Source organism: Pristiophorus japonicus, chromosome 14, assembly GCF_044704955.1.
Source record: "Pristiophorus japonicus isolate sPriJap1 chromosome 14, sPriJap1.hap1, whole genome shotgun sequence".
NCBI classification, from domain to species: Eukaryota; Metazoa; Chordata; class Chondrichthyes; family Pristiophoridae; genus Pristiophorus; species Pristiophorus japonicus.
This window is the reverse complement of record NC_091990.1, coordinates 83,227,597-83,249,424: the sequence shown is the minus strand read 5'-3', so window position 1 is coordinate 83,249,424 and position 21,828 is coordinate 83,227,597. Positions and strand designations below refer to the sequence as shown.

General features: G+C 48.0%; 1 protein-coding gene and 1 non-coding gene across 10 annotated transcripts in view; one reads left to right on the top strand and one right to left on the bottom strand.

Annotated features, from left to right (window-relative positions):
• The window catches only part of LOC139279957 (low choriolytic enzyme-like), a 630,591-nt gene that overhangs the window by 176,587 nt on the left and 432,176 nt on the right, over positions 1-21,828 (top strand). The window lies entirely within an intron of this gene.
• Positions 11,084-11,275, bottom strand: LOC139280350 (U2 spliceosomal RNA). Its single transcript, XR_011596658.1, has one exon. It is a non-coding gene; the product is annotated as a U2 spliceosomal RNA (small nuclear RNA).

Genomic DNA, 21,828 nt, shown 5'->3' with positions numbered 1-21,828 from the left:
GAGGGGCTGCGGTTGCTGAATAATCTTCTGTGAAATCTCTGCAGTGGCCTGTGACCCCTAAAAAAGATCTGACTCCGGATACGGTGGTCGGTACCGGGAGTTCCTGCACTGCTTGCCTTCGGGCCTCATCTATACCTCGTTCCCCTGCTCTGAGTGTTAGACCCAGGAATTTTACTTCCTTTAACCCTATCTGGGCCTTCTTGGGGTTGACCTTAAAACCCCCCTCCTTAAGCACAGCCAACAGTTCTGCCAGCAGGGGACCATGCTCTTTACTGTTGTCAGTGAAAAGGAGCAGGTCATCCAAATACTGCACCAACTGTTGTGGTTGGCTGAAGCTCTTCAAACAGTTCACCATGCACTGGTGGAAGATGTTTGGACTGTTGTAAAATCCCTGAGGGAGACAGCTCCAAGTATATTGCTGTTCCTTAAAGGTGAAAGCAAACTTGTACTGGTCCTCTCTCCTCACAGGGATAGACCAGAAGCCATTTGAAATGTCTAGGACTGTGAAGGTGGTTGCAGATGCAGGGATTTCCCTGATCAGGTCTGCCACTGCTACCACTGTAGGAGCACAAGCCGGGATGTTTCTGTTGAGCCCCCGGTAGTCCACGGTGGCCCTCCACGAGTTGTCCGGTTTTCTGACCAGCCACAGAGAGATCATGTGCATGGCTATGGGTCTCACACACCCTGCTCCACCAGTGAGCTCAGTGCCACTTCCAAGTCGGCTTCTGCCTCTCTTGGGAAGTTATATTGCCTCTGAGGTCGGGACATGGGATCCCCATCTATCCTGACCTCTACTCTGGTGACTCTCCCACAGTCATGTTTGTGGGTGGCAAATGCTGCGAGACTGGCTCGCACATAGGTCCTGTACTCTGCCGGGGTGTTCCTGACCAGAAGCTCTAAGTCATAACCCCCTTTTGGCTTCACAGTACACAGAGCCCCTTTGTCTTGTATTCTTTCTATAAGCATCACCTCGTTGTTTGTACCTGGGTCCACTGTTCCCCATAAGCAGTGATTTCGCAGATCCACCAGGATCTGGTGGGCTATAATGAAGTCTGCCCTCAATATACCTTCGTTAGCCTGCTCCCACCTTATTAGGGCACACTTCCATTTGGTGGTCAGTGCTCCCAACTTAAGGGTCAGTGGGATCGAAAAATACCCTCTTCTTTCGTCCCCCGTGAAGCCGACCAGCTCGTAGCGCACACCGCTGGACAGGGGCGAGGATGCCGAGTCCTCTGTGTGGACAAGGGTGCTTGAAGCCCCCGTGTCCAACAAGTAAGTTCCCTGGTTCCCCTCCACCTCCATTTTTACCCACGGTCTTTCCCACGAGTCATAGTCCAGCGGACACAGGTCGGCAGGCTTGGTGGGTGCTAGTCATAGTTCCTGCCGTATGGGAGCTGTGGGGATCTCTCTACCCAACGCTACATTGATGCGGCTGGAACCTGTCAGCAGCTGCCTGAGGGTTTCTACAGTGGTTTCAAACACTGTTATGGCACCCACTTTCTCATTACCCGGTTTCACCTCCGTGGATGTTTTTACTTCTTTCACGCGGTAGGGGTTGGCCCTGCAGTTGCTGCGGTAGTGGCCAGGCTTACCGCACCCGTAACACAACCCCCTTCTATCGGGAGGATGTCCACCCTCCTCATACCACTCTCTCCTGGGGGTTTGGTTGGGTTGCACCGCATGCACCCGGCCTTTTACTGTTTTCTCTGACTTCCCCTCTTCCTCCCCATCCCGCCGCTGTGTGGTAGCCAGTCTGCCTATCATGATGGCTTCGGTGAGATTGGGATCTCCCGGGGTGAACCAAGATCTGCCCTTTCCCTGACATTGGGCAGGCTGTTCGCAATTATGGTGCGAAACCATGCTTCCCTTTGGTCCGCTGTAAGGTTGTTTCTGACAAGCCGGCCCCTACATGCTGTGCTGTAGACCAGCCATAACCATTCCACATATATCTGTGGGGTCTCCCCTACTAATTGGCGTGTTTTTGCTATCCTTTCAAAGGGACTCCCATGGCCTCTAGGATACCCCTTTGTAATGCTGCAAGGGTGCTTTGTCCCCCGTGACAATCTGGGGGAAGAGCCTGGTAGATCTTCCCATCAATGGAAAAAAGGAGCACTTTAACTGCTTCCGCGTTATCGCATGTGTTCATGTCCACTGCCTGCGCTATCTCCAGGAAGTGAGCATACGGATCTCCCAGCCTAGTGAGCTTTGGGATATGTGACACCATGGCCTTTAATGCAGCAACTGAATGCGGAATGATAAACTCGCTGTCCAGCGGTCCTTGGGGTTGTGCACCTTGTGGGGGACCGTACTTCCTCTGCACAGCCGGGCACATCAGTCCCGCGGCAGACACCACCACTGGCTCCCCGCTTTCCTCAGCCTCAACTGCCTTGAATTTAAATCTGCAGACTCGACCCTTTCTGCGGGTGTCCCATACCCCTTTGGCTGGACCGGCTCTACCTGGCCGATCCCATGCCCTGTGGGTTTCTTGGGCTGCACCCTCTGATCCTCCGTAAGGCCTGCCGGACACACTGCCGGCGCCTCAGGAGGCGGTCGACTGTCCTCTGCCGCCGGATCCTCTTCCATTCCCCAATACCCTGGATCGTTGGTTGCCTCCCTGGGCCCCAACAGACAGACTGCCCCCATTACCTGGGACAGAGCCTGGAGAAGGGATTGGATTCGCTTATGGCAGGGCGCATGATCTGCCTTCTCATGGCTTATTTCGGTGTTAACTTTATAGGCTGTGCGCAGATCCCTTAATTGGACCTGAAGCTCTGGGACCTGCTGGGCAGAAGCTGTGCTTTGCTCCCTGTACTTCTGTTCCGTAGCCCGTGACACCGTAACCTGACTCTGCAGGTACTCCTGATTGTTGCGGAACATTTCCTCTAACTGTGCCCTTCTATTCCTTTCCTCTATTAGCTCTTCTGTGACCTTAGTACCCGCCGCCCCCCTGGCTGCTGAGGTTATAACAGCATCTTTTAATTCCTCCTGTAATTTTCCTACCTGGAGGTCTAACTCCCGAACCTGCCTAGTTAAATATATCAGCCAAATTGCCTTTTCTACCTTTTTGTTATGTGTAGGCCCTTCTGTCCACTGGGCTGCCGTGTCCGCTGGACGTGGTGCCCTGGTCAGGTTCTGAACCCATGTTTTGGCAAAATTGACCTTGGAGAAAACATAGTCCGTGATTCTCTCCTACATTTTAGATTTTCCAGTACCACCTTCTCTGAGGTTGTAAGCTCATTCTCCCACTGAGCTCCTACCTGGCTCGCCATGAGTGTAGGGGGTTTTTGCTCTGCCCAATTACAGGGGTCTTTGGTGGCTGTTGGTGTATTGGCCCTCTCTGTCCCTTCCAAGGGACAGTGCAGCAGTTTATGGCTCGCTGACCACTAAACTGGCGGTTGCGAAGCACCCTAGCTCCCCTATCTGGTTCTAAGCTCAGAATTTTGGTGGATTATGAGCTTCCACAAGGGAAAACAAAACACTCAAGGACAAGCGGTACTTGGAACAAAAAAACAGGTAAATCCAATTTATTAACCACGATAAGTTTCCAACAAGGTCAAACCTCATTAAAACACATATCTGACACACAATCAAAAACTATGAAAATCTATGGGAAGAAACGGACACAACGAAAACCTTACACAATTTTATCTTTACAAGACAGTTCCAACACCACCCCCACCACCCCCCTTTTTACCTGACTGACCTAGGCTGACGTTGGGAAAAGAAAACCCCAGGATAATACTTACGATCCCTTTTGACAGTTATCTTTTTAGCCTTAGGATGGTTGGTTTACGGGGTAGCTGGAGTGAATGTTGCCTCTCCCAGTTACTTTGGTCTCCGGTTGTTCAGCTGGTTGGCCTTGGAGCGTTGTTCGGTGTGCAGCTCGGCTTCTTGAGACAATGTTGGGTCTCTCGGTAGTTGGGTTGTATATTCTGCACACAAGTCGAGTCCAGGGCCCATACGATGGTATGTTTCACAGCCGGTAACAGTCTGTCTCCGTTTTCTCTCAGTTACTGTCTTGCTGCTCCTCGACTCCTTCTCCGACTGCCCCAGCTGCTTTCTCTCTGTTGTTTGTCTGTGGTTCTGTATTTCTACTCCTCCAGCTACTTTTCCTACTGTACTCAAACTGGGCCGGGTAGTGCCTATTGGTTGAGGATTTCCCCGCTTCAGGCCCGACTTGACCCCTGATTGGCCTGCCAGAATGCACTTTTCCCCCATTGGCCAGTGCCTCTGTCTCGCTTTTGAGCCAGACTCCACAATGTAATCAGAAGATGTCACATGTAGGTGTGAGGACCGGGGTATTGTTTCAGTGCACATTGGTGCCTCAGCGTCTGTTGGTCCATTGTAACGTCCCGGGAGTCAATTACCACAGTGATGGCTGGGCTATTGTCCATTGTCCATATTAATTAGGTAGATAATGGTCCACATTGATAATTTGATTATGGGTGAGTCATATTTTCAAACTGGGCCGGGTAGCCCCATTGGTTGAGGATTTCCCCGCTTCAGGCCCGACTCGACCCCTAATTGGCCTGCCAGAAAGCACTTTTCCCCCATTGGCCAATGCCTCTGTCTCGCTTGTGAGCCAGACTCCACAATGTCTGTATCCGCCCACATGTTTCCCAGCCTGCCTGGTTTGAGGGTTTGACTTAGCCAAAAATATTCATTTAAAATGTATATGACGATTCCTTTTAGTTTTTTTGTCCTTAGGGTGTTCCAATAAAATGCAGCCGTAGATTTTCGAACCTTACAGGATAGTATGAGGTTTCAATTGAGTCCTGATCCTGCATTGCGACAACTGTCTGTTTGTGTAATCTGACATTTAAAGTAACAAGATGAAAAAGAACAGGAAAGCAGTTCAACATCTTTGTGACCCCGACATGATATTTTCAAATTTTGTTAGTCAGAGTTGATCTGATGTGATTTTTATTCAAATTTCATTGTCTGAGTTGGTCCAATGCGATATTTTGTGAAATTTGTTAAGTTGAAGTTGGCCTAATGTGACTTTTTCAAATTTCGTTAAAGTTGGAGTAGGTTTGAGGGTGTGTTTCCCACACATCAGTTCGAGAGGTGAGTATTCTCTTAGTTATCGTGATTTAAAAGGATCTCCAGTTAGCAAAAGAAGGTACAGGGAATATTCCGGACATGGTTTGGTCATTTCTTAATAAATGGATTGAGTCTAAAGTGGGGCCCTACAGGATAGTTCGGGAAACAATGACAGGAGGATGGTGAGAGACACGGCAGTCTTTAGTGGAGTGTGTCTGGTTAAAGAGGTTGAAGGTGTTAAGGCTATAAAGCGATAAAAAGAGAAAGGTGTCAGTGTTACAGTGTCTAATGCTGGGAATTCGGAAAAGAGGCTGAGGCCAGAGATGGAGAAGTCTTAGAACTTATACAGCAGTGAGCGGAACGTAAGAGCAGCTAGCAGCAGCCAGGCAAGAGTTAGAAAACTGGCAATTACAGGCACTAGGAGCAGCCAGGACTATTCTGACGCTGGATCAACACCTTACAAACATACAAACAATGGGTAAAGACCATCTGGTCCATCGAGCCTGTCCCACACAATGGCGATACCTTGTGCATCACAACATATACACTCCACCCCATCAGAAACCATGTGATCTCCTGGGAGAGGCAAAAAAAACAGATTTTAAAAACCCAGGCTAATTTGGAAAAAAAATCTGGGAAATTCCTCTCCGACTCATCTAAGTGATCGAAATTAGTCCAGGAGATCACTCTGGCTTTGAATTCCCTGCAGTACTTATCATCTGTAAGAGGTGATCTCTGCCATAGCCAGAAACAAATCCAGCTTTTGCTTGAAGGAATTCAGCGAGTCTGCATCCACCATAGGAAATGGCAGCTTGTTCTAGAGGCCTGTTAGTCTCTGGGAAAGGAACCACCTCCTGACGTCTATAAGTAGGTGAACCCGCATCTTCCCTTTTATACTTTAATTCCAGAATCTGACCTGAACCCTTCCGGTTGGGGTAAAATGGTCAAGGCTCACAACTCAATAAAACTCAGTATTCATTTACCTGTTTATTGTACTATGGATAACAAACGCCAATTCCCTGTTCTCTTTAACTTCAAACAGTACTCACATACACTGTTCCATTTAACTTCCTTTAACTTCAAACATCAGTCACTCCGACGATCATTCAGAGGAGCATGTTTCCATCTGAAAAGTTGTTATGTATGTAACTATGTAATACTTGCCACCAGAGAGCACTGTTGGAGTCCTAATGGTTACCTGCACACACGTGCAGGGACAGTATAAAAGGTTGGCTGCCATGTTGTTTAGGCACTCTGGAGTTGTAATAAAGAAGACTAAGGGCACACTAAGTTTAGTTCACAGTACTCAACCTCGTGGAGTTCTTCTACACACAACAACTGGTGATGAGTAACAGAATACGAACCTTCACGCAATCATGGCTGCCGTTGGAATATTAGAGAGAGTCGTAGAGGGTGATGATTGGGACGCCTTTGTTGAGTGTCTCGACCAGTACTTCGTGGCCAATGAGCTGGAAGGAGACATTAACGTGACCAAGCACAGGGCGGTTCTCCTCACTGTTTGTGGACCTAAAATAGACGGCCTCATCAAGAATCTGCTCGCACCGACAAAACCAACGGAGAAGGAACATACAGAGTTGTGCATGCTGGTTCAGGACCACCTCAAACTGAAGGAGAGTATCCTCATTGCCAGATATCGTTTTTACACGCACCATTGCTCCGGGGGCAGGACATGGCGGATTATGTCACCGACCTGAGACGCCTCACAGGACCTTGCGATTTTGGAGTTGCGTTGGGGCAAATGCTGTGGGACTTTTATGTGCTCGGCATCAGCCATGAGGTAATTATTCGAAAGCTGCTGGCTGCTGAAATCCTAGACCTGAGCAGGGCCATCACGGTCGCCCAAGCATGCATGGCACGGACGATAACACCAAACAGATGTCTTCTCAGCATCAAAGCTCACCGGCAAGTATTGTGCATAAAATGATGTTGCTAGCAGGCCAAACTGCATATGGCAGGGCCTATACATCTGCGGCTGCAAGACCTGTGATGACTCAGAGTCCGCCATCGGGGGTGAATGTGATTCCATTAGCACCGCGTTGGCGCTGCGGGGATAAACATCGGGCCCATCAATGTCGATTCAAGCACTACGTGTGCAAAGGCTGCGCAACGATGGGGCATTTCCAGCGAATGTGCAAACGTGCTACGACATACCACGTGGCAGAAGATGATCGATCTGGCGCGGATCACGCAGCACAGGCAACTCAACCCGAGGAAGAAGTGTATGGGGTACATACCTTCACCACCAAGCGCCCTCCTATAATGCTGAAAGTCAAATTAAATGGAGTTCCAGTATCCATGGAGTTGGACATGGGTGCGAGTCAGTCAATAATGAGCCAGAAGGCTTTTGAGAAACTGTGGGGCAATAAAGCACAAAGGCCCAAACCAAGCCCGATTAATACAAAGCTGCGTTCTGTAGGGGGTGGTCTCGGGGTCAGGTTCACTTCTGACCTTCTGAGTGGTTTCAATCGCTCCCACTCCCTGGGTTCTAGACTTTGGATTTATTTGGGGATGTGACAAAGTGCAAGAGACAACTGGTTTTGGTGCAAGAAACTTCGATTTATTAAGGAAAAGAAAGTACAATGTCAAAACTTACAATTACTAGAATAAGGAACACTTTATCACACGTTCAAAAGAAAATAATACACATCCCACCTCCCAATCTCTAACTCTGACTAGGTTGAACTCTAGGGCAAACAGGGATAATGCTCACCAATCCTCTTATAGTCAGTTAGCGGTGGTTCGCGGTTTCGGGGTTCGCTGGACTCTGTAGGTTCTGCTTGCCATACCCCGAACGTCGTGGAAGACTTCTTACTGCGTAGTCTTCAGTTGGGTGATGTCCGCTGATGCGGTAGGGCGCGTATTGGATTTATGGGGTGAGTACCCACTTTCTTCCGTCAGCAGTAGGTTTTAAAGTTCTTTTAGGTAATGTTTCACCTGTTGATAGCTAGGAACAGATTGTAGAGTGGAAACTTTCGAATCTTCGGTTTCTTCTTAAGGAGTTTTGTTCTTAGAATTTGTCGATCGCGGTGGTCTGATGTTACCACGTTGGCTGTGGTCAGTTGCTGTTGCGATGATGATGTCCGAAGTTACTGGGAACTGTTTTTCTCTGCCTTGGTGATGTTCTTCCTTCTTCTTCGGTAGCAGAGCAGTGTAGCCCAGGAATGTCGTCGAGGCTGAAGATGTTGATGCTCAGAGGGCTGCATAGAAGGCTGTGTAGTAAGCAGTCTGGAAGACTGCCTTAACCCGTAAAACATGGCCTCAGTTATACTTTGGGAGCTGTGCTAATCTGCGCGCCAAACCAACACCGATTCATTTTCTTAATTTTGGCGGGCTTAGTAATTCTTTGTCATATTTTGGCGGGCTCGTTAATGATAATTCGTATCGGATGTGTCGATCTGTTGAATTTGTTTTTCGATTGGGAAAAATTAGGTTGGTATTTATGTTGTCTGCCTAGGCCTGGGTTTTCCATGTGGGCTGGATGGGCTATTAACATTATGCATGCGCTGGATGGGTTTCATGCTTCGAGCTATGACTGGCTATCTCTGGGTCGATTGTTGCTTTGTTAATGTCTCCTGGAGAGTAGGGTTTTTGAGTTTACACAATTGTCCAGACAATTTGTTTAGCTTCAATACCCCAGACAGCTTCAATACCCAAAGACTGGCTTCTTTAGAGGCTAGTTGTCCCCTGATTTTTGCAGCCTTTTTCCTCATTGACCAACATGCCTTTTAAAATCCCAAACTTGGTTAAAACTTGTAGTTTCTTCCATATGCATTTTAGGATCCCAAACTTTCTGGTTGATAGTCCCAAATCGAATTTCCTTTTCAATGAGTCCAAATAGTGGGGGGGTCGTTCCACGAATTTTGCAATCTTACAGTACCTACACCAAAGAGCTCATACCAGTCATTGGAAGTGCGACAGTGAAGGTATCATATGATGGAGCTGTGCATGACCTGTGGATTGTTCCAGGCAATGGCCCAATGCTGTTCGACAGAAGCTGGCTAGAAAAGATTAGATGGAATTGGGACGACATCAAAGCACTATCTTCAGTCGATGACGCCTCGTGTGCTCAAGTGCTGAGCAAGTTTCCCTCACTATTCAAACCAGGCATCGGCAACTTCACAGGCGCCAAGGTACAAATCCATCTCGGCCCCAATGCATGGCCCATCCATCACAAGGCTAAGGCGGTTCCATACATGATGAGGGAGAAAATTGAGATCGAACTGGACAGACTCCAATGCAAAGGAATCATATCGCCAGTCGAGTTCAACGAGTGGGCCAGTCCAATTGTTCCGGTGTTGAAAAGCGATGGCATGGTCAGAATCTGCAGAGACTACAAGGTAACGATTAACCAAGTCTCACTACAGGACCAATACCTACTGCCCAAGGCGGATGACCTGTTCGCAAAGTTAGCGAGGGGGAAATCGTTCACCAAGTTGCACCTAATCTCTGCCTACTTGACACAGGAGCTGGCTGAATCTTCGAAAAGATTCAACACACACAAAAGGCTGTTTATATACCACAAGTACCCTTTCGGATTCACTTAGCTGCAGCCATTTTCCAGAGAAACATGGAGAGTTTGCTGAAATCTGTTCTGCGCACCGTTGTGATTCAAGACGACATCCTGATCACTGGTCGTGACACCATTAAACATCTACACAACCTAGAAGAGGTTCAAAGTCGCCGAGACAGAGTGGGACTCAAGCTGAAATGCTCCAAGTGTGTTTTTCTGGTGCCAGAAGTCGAATTTTGGGGGAGAAAGATTGCAGCAGATGGCATCAGGCCCACGGACTCAAAGACACAGGCCATCAAGAATGCACCCAGACCATAGAATGTGACGTAGCTGCGTTCGTTACTGGGACTCCTCAACTATTTTGGTAACTTTCTACCTGGGTTGAGCATGTTGTTAGAACCTGTGCACATGTTGTTACTTAAGGGTGATGACTGGGTTTGGGGCAAATCTCAAGACACAGCCTTTGAGAAGGCCAGGAACCTGCTATGTTCAAATAAGTTACTTGTACACTATGACCCATGTAAACGCTTAGTGCTAGCTTGTGACGCCTCATCGTATGGGATCGGCTGTGTGTTACAGCAAGCCAATGTATCGGGCAACCTCCAACCGGTTGCATATGCGTCTAGAAGTCTGTCTAAGGCTGAGAGAGCCTATAGTATGGTTGAGAAAGAGGCGTTAGCATGTGCATATGGGGTTAAGAAAATGCACCAATACCTATTTGGACTTCGGTTTGAGCTTGAAACTGACCACAAGCCACTCATTTCACTGTTTTCAGAGAGCAATGGTATAAATACCAATGCTTTGACCCGCAGCCAAAGATGGGCACTAACATTATCCGCTTATAGCTATGTTATTCGCCACAGACCAGGCACTGAAAACTGCCGATGCTCTCAGCCGGCTACCATTACCCACCACTGGGGTTGAAATGGCGCAGCCGCAGACTTGTTACTGGTCATGGATGCTTTTGTGAGCGAGGGGTCACCCGTCACAGCTCGCCAGATCAGGACCTGGACCAGCCAGGATCCTGTGCTATCATTAGTAAAGAGTTGTGTCCTAAGTGGGAACTGGTTGGCCATTCCCGGGGAAATGCAAGATGAAATTAAGCCGTTTCACCAACGCAAAGATGAAGCGTCCATCCAGTCGGATTGTTTCTGATGGGGTAATCCTGTGGTTTTGCCAAAAAAAAGGCAGGGAAACTTTAATATGCAACCTACACAGTACCCATCCAGCATTGTCATGATGAAGGCAATTGCCAGGTCGCATGTTTGGTGGCCCGGCATTGACTCTGACTTGGAATCATGCACGCATCAGTGCAACACTTGCTCGCAACTGAGCAATTTTTTTTTAAATTTTTTTTTTTTAATTCGTAGCCAATCGTTCCAATTCTTTGTCAAATCACAAACGCCAGAGGTCACCTTGCATATGCCAAGGATCACTCTGCGCCAATGCTCTTAGCCAAAAGGCCTAGAGCCACTGCACCGTTCCTGGAAGTACTGCAATACCAGGTTCGTGCCATGGAGGTGGATGGGTCAAGCCACCCCACACACCTCCGTGGAGGTGGATGGGTCAAGCCACCCCACCCACCTCCTGTTTCCAAAAAAGCAAGCATATACCTTCCTGACCAGGGAGAAACCACCCGGAGGTCATGGTGGCTGGTCAGGTCAGTTACGCATGATCTTAGCCAAAAGGCCGAGAAGCGAACCAAGGGAGGCTCCACTGAGTCTGTGGTCATGGCCCTCCAAACCGTGGTCCAGGATCCACATAGATTTTGCCGGCCCCTTTCTAGGAAAGATGTTTTTAGTAGTTGTGGTCGCTTACTCAAAATGGATTGAATGCGTAATCATGTCATCCAGCACATCCGAGGCCACTATTGAAAGCCTCCGGGCCATGTTCGCACCCATGGCTTGCTCGACGTCCTTGTCAGTGACAATGGACCGTATTTCACCAGCTCGGAATTCGAGGTTATGACCCGCAATGGCTCCATTTAAGCCCGCATCTAATGGTCAAGCAGAGCGGGCAGTCCAATCAATCAAGCAGAGCATGAAACAAGTGACAGACGGCTCCCTGCAGACCCGCTTGTCTCGCATTCTGCTCAGTTACCGGACGTGACCCCACTCGCTCACCGGAGTTCCCCCGGCAGAATTGTTAATGAAGAGAGGCCTCAAAACCATGTATTTGTCTTTAATTATGGTCATGGTCCCAAGTGGGTTGCTGACACTGTTTTGGCCAAGGAAGGGAATAGGGTGTTCATAATCAAACTGTTAAATGGCCAAACGTACAGAAAGCATTTAGATCAGACCAAATTGCGATTTACTGACAACCAGGAACGACTTGAAGAGGACATCACCATCGACAATCCACCAACACACACCCAACCAGCAGTCGACCTTGCTGTCAATCACGAGGATGAACCCACTGTTCCTGATAGTTCGGTCAGACCAGCCGCAGTGCAGTGCAGCAATGGTCCGGCCAACTCACACACGCCAGGATTTGAACTTAGACGATCAACCAGGGAGCGAAGGGTTCCAGATCGCCTCAATTTGTACCAAAAACTTTGGGGGGAGTGATGTTATGTATGTAACTATGTAATACTTGCTACCAGAGGGCATGACGGTTGGAGTCCTAATGGTCACTTGCACACATGTGCACGGTCAATGTAAAAGGTTGGCTGCCATGTTGTTTAGGCACTCTGGAGTTGTTATTAAGAAGACTATGGTCACACTAAGTTTAGCTCACAGTACGCAGCCTCTTGGAGTTCTTCGATACAAAACAAAAGTGATCAAATCCGTCCAAAGTTCCCTTGCAAGTTGCTGAAGTTTGTCCTTAAAAACACCCCTTTTATAATAAAGTTTAATGATTGACGCTCCCCCTCCCCTCCCCCTTTTGTTTGTACCATCTTAATCTTCTCTGTTTCTGCAAATCCATAGAGTACTTGGCTTGATCATTTCTGCATCCTGGGTCAGAGAATAGTCCATTTTCGCACAAAGGTGTTTTGATGGGAAAAGTCCCGGGTTGAAGGTTGGCAAATGGGTTTTTCTCCAGCAACAATTTTGATATTAACATCTCCAAAGGATGAGAGAATCTATCCAGACTCGGCGGAGCCATGGTCGTTACCTGTCATGTTGATTTGCAAGTCTTGTTAACAGCCTGACCACAGGAGTTCAATGGACTGGACAGTCAGTTACATTTAAACAAACACATGTCATTGTGTGGTCTGATCACTCCAGCTACTTCCTTGGTTAGCATATTTGTTAAGTCAATCAATCATGTCTGCATTCAGTTCAGCTCAGACAGCTTGTTTTAAAAAGTCCCATCGGTTCCTTGAGGCATTGGCCAATTTACAAAACTGCCGTTACAGTACAGCCACTTAAACCTTTCAATGTCGGTTTACTTTAAGTTAAGTGCATTCTTCTCATTATCATCATAGGCAGTCCCTCGGAATTGAGGAAGAATTGCTTCCACTCTTAATTTGAGTCCTTAGGTGGCTGAACAGTCCAATAAGAGAACCACAGTCCCTGTCACAGGTGGGACAGATAGTTGTTGAGGGAAAGGTTGGATGCGACAGGTTTGCCGCACACTCTTTCCGCTGCCTGCGATTGATTTCTGCATGCTCTCGGCGATGAGACTCGAGTGCTCAGCGCTCTCCCTGATGCACTTCCTTCACTTTGGACGGTCTTTGGCCAGGGACTCCCAGATGTCAGTGGAGATGTTGCACTTTATCAGAGAGGCTTTGAGGATGTCATTGTAATGTTTCCTCTGCCCACCTTTGGCTCGTTTGCTTTGAAGGAGTTCCGAGTAGAGCACTTGCTTTGGGAGTCTCGTGTCTGGCATGCGGACAATATGGCCTGCTGAGCGCATCAGCGCAATTTTCGGCGCCGGGCCAGTGCCGGATGGTGTAGTCATACGCAGCGAGCGTGAGAGCCTATCGCTGTATGCGAGCTGAAGCATTGGCATTGACGGCCTTGCTGTCTGACAGCAGGGATGTTAACGGCTTGTGGTCCGTTTCTAATTCGAACCTCCTGCCAAAAAGGTACTCATGCATCTTTTTCACCTCATAGACACATGCGAGTGCTTCTTTCTCAACCATGCCATATCCCCGTTCAGCTTGAGAGAGCGACCTGGAGGCATAAGCCACAGGTTGTAGTTGGCCCTCAGCGTTACCCTGCCGCAACACGCACCCAACCCCATAGGACGATGCATCACATGTCAGAACCAATTTCTTACGGGGGTCGTACAGGGTCAATAACTTATTTGAACAAAGTAGGTTTCGCGCCCAAATAAAAGCCCATTCCTGACAGTCCCCCCAAAATCAATCACAACCCTTACGCAGGAGCACGTGTAGTGGCTCCAACCATGTGCTTAAGTTCGGCAGAAAGTTCTCGAAATATTTCAAAAGTCCCAGAAATGAACGCAACTCCGATGTGTTGCAGGGCCTGGGCGTTCGTCGAATCGCCTCCGTTTTGGATTCGGTAGCGTAGCACCGCCTCCAGGTTGTGGAGGTGTTCTTCGGTGTCACGACCCGTGATGAGGATGTCATCCTGAAATACAATTGTTCCAGGAATGGATTTGAGCAGGCTTTCCATGTTTCTTTGAAAAATCGCGGCCGCTGATCGAATGCCAAACGTAAACCTGTTGTAAACAAACAGTCCCTTGTGTGTGGTGTTGGTGGTCAGCAGTTTAGGTTTGTCGGCCAGTTCTTGGGTCATGTAGGCTGAAGTGAGGTCCAACTTGGTGAACAGCTTACCGCCTGTCAGCATGGCAAAAAGGTCCTCCGCTCTCGGGAGCGGGTATTGGTCTTGTAGGGACACCCGGTTGATAGTGGCCTTGTAGTCGCCACAGATCCTGACCGAACCATCCGCTTTTAGGACAGGAACGATGGGGCTTGCCCAGTCGCTGAATTCAATGGGCGAGATGATGCCCTCTCTCAGCAATCGGTCCAAATCGCTCTCAATTTTCTCCCGCATCACATATGGCTTTGTGGTGCACCGGTCTGGTGTCCGGGGTGATACGTATCACTATTTTGGTACCTTTGAACGTCCTGATGCCAGATTGAAATAGTGACTCAAATTGCTGTAGGACGTGTGAGCATGAACTTCACTCATAGATGACATGGCGTGCTCATCCCCCCATTTCCAGTTCATCTCAGCTAACCAGCTCCTCCCTAACAGTGTGGGACCATTGCCCAGGACAATCCAGAGTGGCAGCCGGTTCACCGATCCATTATGTATGACCGCCAACATTGCACTGCCTAGCACTGGAATTATTTCTTTGGTGTACGTCCGTAATTGCGTCTCAATGCATTCTAGTTTGGGTCTGCTGGCTGTGAGTGGCCACAGCTTTTCGAATTGTTGAACACTCATAAGTGACTGGCTGGCCCCCGTGTCCATGCGTACAGGGATGCTGTTTAATAGAACTTTCATCATCATACGTGGCGTTTTGGTATATGAGCTGTGAATGTTTGCCACATGAACCCACTGAACTTCAGCGTCCATTGATTTGCCCCAAGCGTGATCCTGCCTTGCAGACCCCTCATCTGGTTCATCTGTCTTGTATATTAGCCTGGTTACAGGCTTTCTGCACATTCTGGCTAAATGGCCACTGAGATTACAATTTCTGCAGACGAACTGTTGAAACCTGCAAGTCCTGGCAGCATGTCTGCCCCCACACCTCCAGCATGAACTGAGATTTCCATTGTTGTGAACAAAAGAGCTGTTGCAAGGCATTCCTCACTGATTGTCCCTTTGACTGCAATGGCCCCATCCTGGGCTGCATTGACCACTGCGGGGGCATAAATGTCCATTCAGCCTGCCATTGTCTCTGTTGGAGACTTACTCTTGGGTCTATTGCTGCCTGGGGTGTCTCGAACTGCCGTTGCCTGCCTGCGGGGCTCTGTGTCGCGTTAATGATATTGACTCCCTGATCCATCGCCACATTGGAGGCAGAATTGCATGCGTATATTATCGTAGTTTCCTCCACCCCCGCCATAAAAGTCTGAGCCATCAATGCCGCCGCTTCCAAGGTCAAGTCCTTGGTCTCAATTAGCTTTCAGAAAATCCCAGCATGACCGATGCCCTCAATAAAGAAATCCCTTAGCATCTCCCCCCTGCAGGCGTCTGTGAACTTACAGAGGCTGGCCAAGCGCCGGAGGTCCGCAACGAAATCCGGTATGCTCTGTCCTTCCTGACGTGTATAGGATCTGTGTTGGGCTATGTGTACGCTGCTCGCCAGTTTGAGGCGCTCACCGATTAGTTTGCTGAACTCTTCAAAGGTTTTGTCTGCTGGCTTCTCGGGTGCTAGCAGGTCTTTCATGAACGCGTAAGTCTTCGGTCCACAGCTGGTCAGCAGATGAGCCCTTCGCTTGTCGACCGCTGCGTCTCCCAGCCAGTCCTTCGTGACAAAACTCTGCTGGAGCTTCAATGAAATTGTCCCAGTCCTCACCAACACAGTACCGTTCATCTGTGCTACCGGTGGTTACTCTCGTGGGTCCCGTTTCTCCTCACCAATGTAAAGTCCTTACACAATACCACAAATCCACACGAGGTACATTCTATGGACAAGGTCACTCTATGACCTGAACCTTTATTCACAGGACCCAGAAGTGATGACCCTGCATGGGACCTCCCTTTATATACCTGGGTGACCAGGTGAGGAGTGTCTCCCACAAGTTCACCCCCTGTGTTCAAGGTGTGCATTTCTTACGTATATACAGTATTGCAGTGTTGTTACATAAAGGTTACATACATGATAGGAACCATTCCAGAGCGCAGTGAGCTATTAAAAATACAGGCCAGGGGCTTGCACATCACATGTCCCATCTCCCGGAAGACCCTCGGATGGATATCAATGTCCTCGGGGGAGTGTTTGCTAGTGCTGTTGGGGAGGAGTTAAACTAATATGGCAGGGGGATGGGAACCAATGCAGGGAGATAGAGGGAAACAAAAAGGAGGCAAAAACAAAAGACAGAAAGGAGATGAGGAAAAGTGGAGGGCAGAGAAACCCAAGGCAAAGAACAAAAAGGGCCATTGTACAGCAAAATTCTAAAAGGACAGAGGGTGTTAAAAAAACAAGCCTAAAGGCTTTGTGTCTTAATGCAAGGAGTATCCGCAATAAGGTGGATGAATTAACTGTGCAAATAGATGTTAACAAATATGATATGATTGGGATTACGGAGACGTGGCTCCAGGATGAGCAGGGCTGGGAACTCAACATCCAGGGGTATTCAACATTCAGGAAGGATAGAATAAAAGGAAAAGGAGGTGGGGTAGCATTGCTGGTTAAGGAGGAGATTAAGGCAATAGTTAGGAAGGACATTAGCTTGGATGATGTGGAATCTATATGGGTAGAGCTGCAGAACACCAAAGGGCAAAAAACGTTAGTGGGAGTTGTGTACAGACCTCCAAACAGTAGTAGTGATGTTGGGGAGGGCATCAAACAGGAAATTAGGGGTGCGTGCAATAAAGGTGCAGCAGTTATAATGGGTGACTTTAATATGCACATAGATTGGGCTAACCAAACTGGAAGCAATACGGTGGAGGAGGATTTTCTGGAGTGCATAAGGGATGGTTTTTTAGACCAATATGTCGAGGAACCAACTAGGGGGGAGGCCATCTTAGACTGGGTGTTATGTAATGAGAAAGGATTAATTAGCAATCTCGTTGTGCGAGGCCCCTTGGGGAAGAGTGACCATAATATGGTGGAATTCTGCATTAGGATGGAGAATGAAACAGTTAATTCAGAGACCATGGTCCAGAACTTAAAGAAGGCTAACTTTGAAGGTATGAGGCGTGAATTGGCTGAGATGGATTGGCGAATGATACTTAAGGGGTTGACTGTGGATGGGCAATGGCAGACATTTAGAGACCGCATGGATGAACTACAACAATTGTACATTCCTGTCTGGCATAGAAATAAAAAAGGGAAGGTGGCTCAACCGTGGCTATCAAGGGAAATCAGGGATAGTATTAAAGCCAAGGAAGTGGCATACAAATTGGCCAGAAATAGCAGCGAACCTGGGGACTGGGAGAAATTTAGAACTCAGCAGAGGAGGACAAAGGGTTTGATTAGGGCAGGGAAAATGGAGTATGAGAAGAAGCTTGCAGGGAACATTAAGACGGATTGCAAAAGTTTCTATAGATATGTAAAGAGAAAAAGGTTAGTAAAGACAAATGTAGGTCCCCTGCAGTCAGAATCAGGGGAAGTCATAACGGGGAACAAAGAAATGGCGGACCAATTGAACAAGTACTTTGGTTCGGTATTCACGAAGGAGGACACGAACAACCTTCCGGTTATAAAAGGGGTCGGGGGGTCTAGTAAGGAGGAGGAACTGAGGGAAATCCTTATTAGCCGGGAAATTGTGTTGGGGAAATTGATGGGATTGAAGGCCGATAAATCCCCAGGGCCTGATGGACTGCATCCCAGAGTACTTAAGGAGGTGGCCTTGGAAATAGTGGATGCGTTGACAGTCATTTTCCAACATTCCATTGACTCTGGATCAGTTCCTATGGAGTGGAGGGTAGCCAATGTAACCCCACTTTTTAAAAAAGGAGGGAGAGAGAAAACAGGGAATTATAGACCGGTCAGCCTGACATCGGTAGTGGGTAAAATGATGGAATCAATTATTAAGGATGTCATAGCAGTGCATTTGGAAAGAGGTGACATGATAGGTCCAAGTCAGCATGGATTTGTGAAAGGGAAATCATGCTTGACAAATCTTCTGGAATTTTTTGAGGATGTTTCCAGTAGAGTGGATAAGGGAGAACCAGTTGATGTGGTATATTTGGACTTTCAGAAGGCGTTCGACAAGGTCCCACACAAGAGATTGATGTGCAAAGTTAGAGCACATGGGATTGGGGGTAGTGTACTGACATGGATTGAGAACTGGTTGTCAGACAGGAAGCAAAGAGTAGGAGTAAATGGGTACTTTTCAGAATGGCAGGCAGTGACTAGTGGGGTACCGCAAGGTTCTGTGCTGGGGCCCCAGCTGTTTACACTGTACATTAATGATTTAGATGAGGGGATTAAATGTAGTATCTCCAAATTTGCAGATGACACTAAGTTGGGTGGCAGTGTGAGCTGCGAGGAGGATGCTGTGAGGCTGCAGAGCGACTTGGATAGGTTGGGTGAGTGGGCAAATGCATGGCAGATGAAGTATAATGTGGATAAATGTGAGGTTATCCACTTTGGTGGTAAAAACAGAGAGACAGACTATTATCTGAATGGTGACAGATTAGGAAAAGGGGAGGTGCAAAGAGACCTGGGTGTCATGGTACATCAGTCATTGAAGGTTGGCATGCAGGTGCAGCAGGCGGTTAAGAAAGCAAATGGCATGTTGGCCTTCATAGCAAGGGGATTTGAGTACAGGGGCAGGGAGGTGTTGCTACAGTTGTACAGGGCATTGGTGAGGCCACACCTGGAGTATTGTGTACAGTTTTGGTCTCCTAACCTGAGGAAGGACATTCTTGCTATTGAGGGAGTGCAGCGAAGGTTCACCAGACTGATTCCCGGGATGGCGGGACTGACCTATCAAGAAAGACTGGATCAACTGGGCTTGTATTCACTGGAGTTCAGAAGAATGAGAGGGGACCTCATAGAAACATATAAAATTCTGACAGGGTTAGACAGGTTAGATGCAGGAAGAATGTTCCCAATGTTGGGGAAGTCCAGAACCAGGGGTCACAGTCTTAGGATAAGGGGTAAGCCATTTAGGACCGAGATGCGGAGGAACTTCTTCACCCAGAGAGTGGTGAACCTGTGGAATTCTCTACCACAGAAAGTTGTTGAGGCCAATTCACTAAATATATTCAAAAAGGAGTTAGATGAGGTCCTTACTGCTAGGGGGATCAAGGGGTATGGCGAGAAAGCAGGAATGGGGTACTGAAGTTGAATGTTCAGCCATGAACTCATTGAATGGCGGTGCAGGCTAGAAGGGCCGAATGGCCTACTCCTGCACCTATTTTCTATGTTTCTATGTTTCTATGTTTCTATATCATACAGCCCGACTGCTCTATCTATTTTCAAGTTCTGAATTTGTTCTATAACAAAACTAGCATTATTCGATTCTAAGATTCGAGCATCATCTTCAAGGATGAAAACAGATGCAAAGTACTCATTTAATATTTTCACCATACTTAGTGAGTCCTTTGTAACCTATCCTTGAACACTCTTCAGTGGCCCAATGCAGTCTTTGTCAGTTCTCTGACTCTTCATATTCCCATCACTGCCACAGTTGTCTGCAATCCTTTTTTCCATCAGCCATTTTGCTGATCTAATAGCAGCCTTTGTTTTCTTTAGTTTAGCTTGTATTCAACCCTGTTTATTTTGGTATTAAATGTTTTTAATTTATAGAAACATTTCTGTTTACACCTTATTTGTTTTTGTATAGAGCCAGTCAGTCACCTTGGCTTTTTCTTACCACTTTCCCCTCTTTTGATTTTGGGTACATATTTGTTTTCCACATTTTTTATCTTGTTCTTGAAAACTTTACATTTATACTCAACATCGGTCTCAACACCACCGAGGAGGGTTGGCCAATTTACCCGTTCCAAATCATCTGCCATTTTGGAGAAGTTGCTCTTCTGAAATCCGGTATGAGTTGCAGGTTCTCAGTATTGTATTTGTATTGTATTAGGCAATCCCTTGGGGTCGAGGATGACCTGCATCCACACCAAAAAATGAGCTCTCAGGTGTTTCCATGAGGGACCTGAAGTTCCAGGTGCCGAACTTCATTCTGAAGGGTGGAAGATGCCTGTGCGTGAATTATTTTAACATGGGATGGCCGTTGCAAACCAGCCACCAGATGGGCTTGGCAGAGCAAGGTCTTGGTCCAGTGGCAAGGGGATCCAAGATGACTGGAGACCAAGCTTCGCTGCACAGGCCTAGTACACACACATACTCCTATGGGATTCATAAGATGTAGTGTGGGCCTCACAGTCTCGCTGCTGGCCCATGCTGCACCTTCCCTGGGCCTTGACCACCTCATTGATACACTCTGCGGCATTCCTGGGCCTCGATCTTGCCACTGACTCCAGCTCGCTCCTGGCCCCTTACCTCGCCGCTCCTGGACCTCGACCCCACCACTCCTGTGTCACAACCTTGCTTCTCCTGGGCCCCGACCTTGCCGCTACTGGGCCCCGATCTCGCTCTGTTCCTGGGTCCCGACCTTGCCACTCCTAGGTCCCGACCTTGCCACACCTGGGCTCCAACTTCGTTGTTCCTCCGTTGCTCGCCGCTTCCAATCGGCACTCCCTGCCATTCCCAACCTCTGCTCCATGCTGCCTCTGATTGCTGTTTCCCAACGGTCCTGACCTCTGCTCCACGCTGCCTCCGATTGCCGTCGGTCCTGACCTCCGCTTCACACCGCCTCCGATCGGCGCTCCCTCCCAGTCCCGACCGCTGCTGTACAATCACCTCTGATCGCCGGTCCCGACCTCTGCTCCACACCACCTCCGATCGTCGCTCCCCACCGGTCTCGATCTCTGGGCCTCAGATCGACGTCACTTGGGTCCAGGTAGCCGATTGGAGCGTGGACAAAACTAGCGGTGGGGTTGGGACCCAGGTGCGGGAGAAGGTTTTCATTACGTTTATTTTTACTAGCCAATTGGAATCGTATAATGTTGTGGTCATTGTTGCCCAGGTGTTCCCCCACATAGAGGCCTGATACGAGGTTATACTCACTACTAAACACCAGACCCAATATATGGTTATCCTTAGTTGCTTCATTAACATGTTGAGTCAGGAAACAGTCTTGTATATTTTCAATAAACTTTTCAGCTGTACTTCCTAGCACAACCATCGTGCCACTGAATGCCAGGAAAATTAAAATCACCCACCAGACAAAGGTGGCTTTTTATATTAAAAGCTTTAGTGATCTGTTTCCATAATAACTCACCACGTTCAAGTGTCTGACCCGGGGGCCTATAACAATTTCCGATAATTAATCGCTGCCCGAGAGTTGGGTCCACTTGAACCCACATAGCTTCAGCTGTACCTGATGAGGCAATATCAAGTCTCCTTCTAGCTGTTAGATTCTCACTGATAAAAATAGCAACCCCACCTCCCCTTTAACCTACCCTATTCTTTCTGAAACCCGTGTAGCTCTTTAGGTGAATTTCTGTGCCATAATTTTCATCTAGCCATGTCTCAGAAATGCACAATGGGATCGAAATTCGGTTGTTAACACCTGTTGATAACACCGGTGTTAGATGTTAACTGGGAGTTAGGCAGTTGGGAGTGACGCTGGGTGCTGGTCACTCCTG